Genomic DNA, 7,500 nt, shown 5'->3' on the forward strand with positions numbered 1-7,500 from the left:
TTGACGACTATCAGTGGCGAGTATTACCTGAGAATGCTTCATGACTTACATATTTGTAGTCACCGATTATTTTTTATACCTTGATAGTATCATGGTTTCACTTTTCTCTCCGTGGAGGTTAGGAGTGTAGTAGTACTGTCTGTCCCTCTCTTTATGAGGCTCTTTTGATAGTCGATGGTTGGGGTGTCTCAGGATGTAATCTAGGTCTGCTCGGTGACGCCAGGTCATGGGGATTTGACCTGGCTGCCCTGACATTCTTCAAACGGTAGGAGGACGGGGAATTATGTACCAATTGTTTTCTCTATTGCCCAGGTTTCTTTTCGAGTAACTTGCTAGGTTGGCTACTCAGCTTTTGCACACATCTGATCTCCTACAAGAAAGGACAAGATGGTCATCGAACTTCTCAACCATTTGGACTGCTAAAAGAAAAGAAGGTACAGTGTTCCAAATGACTTGTGAGTCGGTTTTCGCCCCAAAATGTTTGTAGTTATGAAAAGAACAGAAGAAATGCGCCATTGAAGGAAGGTTCAGAACTGTTGTTTATCATTCTCTCTCTCGCCCTTTTTTCTTTGAATTAGAGAATAGATTCATAGTTAACATTTTGATCCATTACATCAACGTAAAGAATAAGAAGTGCAAGATAGGGCAGTGATAAACATGCCTTCCAGATGCAAAATAAAGAAAAATAAGAAAAATAATTCATTGGATAGGCTGAGTCTCTCTCTCTCATCTCTCTCTCGCTCTCTCTCTCTCGTCTCTCTCTCTCACACACACACACACACACACACACACACACACAACTGCCTTCTATATATATAGATATATCTTATATATAGATAGATATATAATATATATATATATATAAATATAGTCAACATTAAGCTACATGCCCAGATAGGAGGCAGCTTTAAAGAGAGAAACACTTTATTGTACAAAACACTTACAAAGAACAGCACAGCAACAGGCAACCCCGACTCGGTAAGCATATAGGAGGAAGCCCTCTACAGTGAATGGCATTAATATTATGCATAATATACACCTCTTTTTTTCCTCTCTACTAACTACTAGACTTACGTCATTCATCAAGGCCTTTAGGTTGTGTCACAGAATATAAATGATGACAGGTGACTGCGTGGGGGAATTACAATAAATTAGAAAATAATCATTAAAAAGATTCCACTGCAAAATGTGACTTAAATATGACTAAGTAGCCAGTATTTATATATACTGTGCGTTAAAAAATAATTTGTATTCCTTTAAACATATACAATGCATCAGGTTTCAGACAAGGATCATTATTGCTAAACATCACCAGATAGTATAATTCACAGTGATTAATGTACAATTTAGTATCTTATACCATTTTTAAGTTTCAAATAATGACTTCACTGAATGCATTACTTAAAGATGAGATGAACTCATCCAAGGTAAGGTTTACGCAAAATTTAAAATATTTACCATAGTTCTAATGAGCTAACAGGTTGCTGAAGAATGAAAAGACTACAGTATATTTTATGAACAATATGATACAGCAGTTACATGTCTCTGACTACCTGGATCGAGCAGAGTTTGGCTGAGATGTCAACACCCTTTTCTATAGACCAGGTGGGTTGTAGGAAATGCTTGAGGAGGTCATCTTCACTCAGTCTGTCTCCCTGTGGCCTGTCATGAGTAATCTCTTCACACTCCAGGAGATAATGACTTACAGTGTGCCTCCTTAACTCGCCACATAGTTTGCAGTTTGTTTCTGATGGACTGACAACTGACAGTAACCCCCTGAGGTATTGGCTCTGCATCTTTAGTGTTCTATACGTTGTTTGCTCTTTCTGCTCACCAGTTTGCTTTGTTTGTCGTCGGGTGGTTTTTCTTTCTTTAAAGAAACAACAATAAGGGCAATCAGTAAGTGAAGCAGACACCAATAAATTAAAGTGCATCCAAGCAGAATGTAGACTTGTGGAATACATAAGTACAAAAGGAAAAACGAGCTGAAGTAATATTAATAAGTTTACGAATACGTCACAGAAGACTAACTCACGAGTATTTAATGATAACTCCACAAGGGAACATCCCTCATTGCAATGTCTGCAATACAATTTTAACAGTCAAGTATATTTTATGTGAATGCCTAATATTTAATAGAGAAAGAAATTTATATTTAGGCAATAAATCATTATCAGAAATACTATCAGAGTCAGATCATTTTTCTTTATATAGGGTAATAATATTTTTTTAAAAGACTAATTTGATTAATAAGATTTAACATATTTATACCCTACTAAAATAGATGACTTCTGTCATTTTTATCTATTTCAGTCTTTTATAAGTTCAATTCATATTTTTAATTCCAACCTCATCTATCACTTAACAATCCTCCTCATTTATCATTAATTTATTGTAATTCATTAACCACATTCCATACCATTCCACGTTGTAGACATACATTTTACGAGCGTATTTTTTAAATAATTTCCTCCCGAATGTTTTCGGGCCAGCACTGCAAGAGTCTAGTACACTCATTGGGCTGGTAAATCTTAACTTTATAGTAATAATAATAGTAAGAGGTAGACTTTTATACTAATATGGCCAGAATGGTTAAATGTTAATCACTGGATTTATCATCTCTTACACCTTTCCAACTGGTTACTCGTGTGACAGTCTTCTGCAGGCTTGAGGGAAACAGTGAAATGAAGGCAGGCGCCGAAATTGCCTTGGAAGGTAAACGAACAGCCGAGCGATGCGACATGATGCCTCTTCGGCAATCCCGTAACCTAAAGGATGATCATTTAGGTTTCCGTTCGTTTCTTTAGAAGTTCCTTTCTCTGTCAATCATTATACATTTATTATTCATATTGTTTATACCTAATTTTTGGCATTAACGCAAAGACATAATTTTTGTTTCACCAGAAGAGATTTCTACTGTTTAGGTTATATATAATATTGAGAAAACACGCCTGCTTTTTTTTTCCAAGGGGTCATTGTGGAAGATGAAAACTTCCATTTTTCCATTTAAAAGCAACTGAAACAAGAGATGAGCTTGCAACCCTTCTGGCCCTTATCTACGTCTTCCCATAAACAATCCCCCTCCTCCCCGTGACTCCGTCCCCTCCCCACCCATTGTATATTTCTCTCATCCAGGTTCCGCCCAGGAATCTAACCTGTGAACCTTGAACAGTCCTGATATAATCACGTTATTTTTTTTCTCTCTCTCTCTCTCTCTCTCTCTCTCTCTCTCTCTCTTAACTCTGACTTTGATACAAGCGAGTACAAATATGCGACATTCTTTGTAACATATGAGATCACCGGTGTGATTTCTTTCCATAACCATGCAGCAGCAGCAGCAGCAGAGAGTATGTTAATTGTATGTCCCTTTCATGTTCAGCTGCAGTTTGGGGAATTTCCGATTTCACCATCTAAGAGAAACTCGGAGCTCTGCCGTTACTTTTAATCTGCTTTTCACCTGCCTTTCTACTCCTTTCCTCTTTCCGTTTATCATACTGCTGGATCTCTCTTTTCCTTCTTCTTTTCTCTTCCTTTTCTTTTTCCATGCCGATCCCATGTGTGAGTGATCCGGTATCAGTGTCCAGTCTTAGAGTCGTATTACATCTCTCCCTGGTATCATCCAGTGGTTCGAGGCGAGTGATCAGCGTGTGTGACGTCACCTGTATAAAGCTAAAAGTCACTCGAAGGAAACGACAGAAGGCTGGTTATCCTATTGTTGGAAGACGGGCATCCACCCTTACCGGCGAGGAGTTTGCCATTAGGGTCTCTTTCTCCGTTATAATGTGAGAGTTTCGACCGAATCGTGTCGAGGAGAGTTTCCAGTCTCCTGCAGGCCACCTGATTAGCACCCCCAGAACTGGACACTAACAGGTACGTTAATCCGAGGATGTGGTGATGTATCTTTACAAGTCTTATTCTATAATGTCTTTTATTCTTGTTTACGTCCATATATTGTTTATTTTGCAAGGCTCGGAATGGCTGGTCATGTCTCTTTCAGTAGGCCATTTGGCGAAAGATACGAAAAGGAATATGCTCTTAGGATAAGTTTTATTTCCTAGCTGAATATATCCTGAATTTATGAGGTCGGGGAGGGAGGGATGGTGGCCAAATACCTTTCACGTTCGAAAAGATGATATTTTTATATGCGAAGCCTTAATGGACAGTGTGCGTCGTCATGAGGGGTTTCCGTCACAGGCGCCCGCCGGGGGAGGGGGGGAGGGGAGGGCGTCTTATCGTACTTGATCGGTACTCTCGCGTAACCATCTCTAATGAACGTCTATGCTAATGACTTCTTGCTGTGGAGGTCGTTTTGTCCTGTTGCCTCGCAAGTCATCGTCAGTAGTCTCAACTTTGAATTTCGGGGAGTGCTGGTCTGGTAGCTGACCCAGCCCACAAACTGAGCCTTCGGCCCGTAGTAGCTGCAACCCCTTTCGTTCCTTTTACTGTACCTCCTTTCATATTCTCTTTCTTCCATCTTACTTTCCTTAACCCTCTGCTAGCAGTTGCTTCATAGTGCAACTGCTTAGAGGTTTTCCTCCTGTTACACCTATCAACCCTTTTACTGTCAGTTTACATTTCAGCGCTGAATTGCCTCATTGGTCCCAGTACTTGGCCTTTGGCCTAAATTCCATATCCAATTCAATTCACAAACTGAGGGACCAATGTTCCCAATACCTTGCAGCCTCTGATGACCTAGTTAGCGCTTTCTGTATCTAGTTTTTTAGTCGACCTTTGGGTCGTACCTGGAGTGGAGAGAAAGAAACAAACATTCGTCAAGATTTGGCCAGAACGATTTAATCGCAACTTGAGAGATTCAACCTTCTTGGCTGAAATCATTCGTGCGATACTTCATTGCTCACCACTTGTCCCCCTCTCACCGGGCTCCTCCCCAACTAGGTCTAGGTCCTGTGCCGTTGCAAAACTGCTTCAGTCCAAGAGGAACAGACGATACCCTGAACGGGAATCGGGAAAGCTTTTAAGGTGTCAAACGTCATTTTCCTGGAACAATGTTCCTGTAGTTGAAGTTTTCACTGAAATACTTTTTTTTAATATACTAATCCATCATAAGCAGGAAAGAATATAAATTAAGTTATGATTTTAGTTTTCTGTAAGAGGAAACGATTGAGATGGCTTAGTCCGTCCGTCTGCAATTTTTTCTGTCCACCCTCATTTCTTAAAAACTACTGAGGCTAGAGGGCTGCAAATTGATATCTTGATCATCCAAGCCTATAGCTTTTATTTTATTGAAGGTTAAAGTTAGCTATGATCGAGCGTCTGGCACCGCTGTAGGTCCCAACATTACACGCCACCACCTGTCCGTGGCCGAAAGTTTCATGGGCCGGGGCTGAGAGTTTCATGGACCGTGGCTGAGAGTTTCAATGGCCGTGGCTGAGAGGTTCATGGGCGGGGCTGAGAGTTTCATGGGCCGTGGCTGAGAGTTTCATAAGCTATGGCTGAGAGTTTCACGCAGCACTTATACGCTATACAGAAAACTCGATTGCGCCGAAAAAACTTCGGCGCAGTTTTTACTTGTTACTGTTAACAACAGATTTGAGTAGCACTTTATGAAAACCAGTTAAGAGAGGAAAGTACCGACCTAAGAAGATTTGGAATCTCGAGATGGAAGCGGGACAGGCTGACGGAAACAAACACCGAATCACAAACACACATCCCGGTCATGCATCTGCTTCACAGTGGAGTTCGAGACTGCACTTCCAGGAAAGAGATACTCGTGGAAGAAGGAACTCGTTTTTATTACAAAATACATCCAGCCCTGAGACACAATATCGGCGGCACTGATCGCAGGGGTAGATACTGTCATGTTTCATGTGTCGACGATAATAATAATAATAATAATGATAATAATAATGAATACTCTTAGTTTTGGGATTTCCATCCTAGGCTGAATTCACTCGCTTCGCAATATGCGTCACAAATTGGTTTCATAAACGTAAGTTCAATAAAAAAAAAAAGGAAATGTCTTGATTTTGGTGTCAATTAAAAGCTGAATGTGATTTAATTATCGTTATTTGACAACAGCAACAACAACAACAAAAGTAGCAAAAAAATAAGTCATTATGGTGAGGTTAAGTTAGCCGATAAAAATTCCTATATTTGGCTTGGAAAAATACTTGCCAAAGCTATATTGGGATGTGTGCATTGTTTTGCACAGATTTAAACTACGGTGAATTGCCTTTTGAATGATGAATAATTTATTGATGTTTACGATAGCTATTGCACAGTAAAGTGTGTGTGTGTGTGTGTGTGTGTGTGTGTGTGTGTGTACAATAAAATTATTCACCGTAAACAACTTTAGAATTTCTGAAATTATACAAGCAGGTACTGAAAAACTGAACTGAAATAAAACAAACACATTAAGATTTGTAATGAGAATTATGGGACTCATTCTGTGTAATTTTTGCACATTAAAGATAAAATAAGGGAAAAACTTATTTTTAGGAAATTTTGCGAACTATTCTGAAGCTTTTACCTAAAAAAACTCTTAGCAATGTGTATAACAGAGAGAGAAAGAGAGAGAGAAATACATATATATACATACATACATATATGAATATATTCATATACATATATATATATATATATATATATATATATCTATATATATATATATATATCCCACACACACACACATATATATATAATATATATATATTATATATATATATATATATATATATATATATTTATATATATATTATATATATATATGGGTGGGCGTGCACATGTACTGTAAGCACGAGCATTTACAAGTTACATAAGTAGATACATAACTTGTAAAGAAACAAACGATATATAAAGATGCTTAGTAAAAAATACAGGAGAGCAAACAGTATAGCAGTTGCACAAAGCCTAAGAAGTTGTACGATAGCAGCTTGGTAGGTGTGTGGGTGCTCAGTGCTGCTTTCCTTCGGTTGCCGTTTCTGAATTCACTGTTCATGGTAACAGTCATTTTTGTGTCGCACTGAAGCTGAATAGTGGCAAGTTTTCACGGGATGTTTAGTAAACCAAAGCAGTTTTAAAATCCAGATTTTTTTTTCTCTGAAAAATATGTAGTAAAAAGAAAGTGAGAGAGATGTATGAATTTTATTTTGTCATACGATCCTATAGTTAAATGCTTTTCCATTCGTTGTTTTATCCCGTACAAAGCGCCAGAAGAAAGCTTAAATAAAACTTCCCGTGATTTTATTCCGAGAATGAGATAGAGAGAAATGTGTGTGGAATAAAAAGCTGGAATTTATGGAAACTAAATGATACACCGAACTTCTCAACCAGAGTCCTATACCAGATATGGTCAGATGTCTTGAACATATGAAAAGTAACGATAAAAGTTTTCCTAAAGTCACACACACGAGTGATCTAAAGAAAGACACCAGTAGACCTCGCCCTACAGGAGCCATATTGGTGAGCACTCAAGATGCAAGATCTCTAAGAAGCTTGGGAAGGAGACTGTTGGAGAGGACATAGGGTTAAAAAAGGGTA

The sequence above is a fragment of the Macrobrachium nipponense genome, chromosome 32 (assembly GCF_015104395.2).
Source record: "Macrobrachium nipponense isolate FS-2020 chromosome 32, ASM1510439v2, whole genome shotgun sequence".
Classification (NCBI taxonomy): domain Eukaryota; kingdom Metazoa; phylum Arthropoda; class Malacostraca; order Decapoda; family Palaemonidae; genus Macrobrachium; species Macrobrachium nipponense.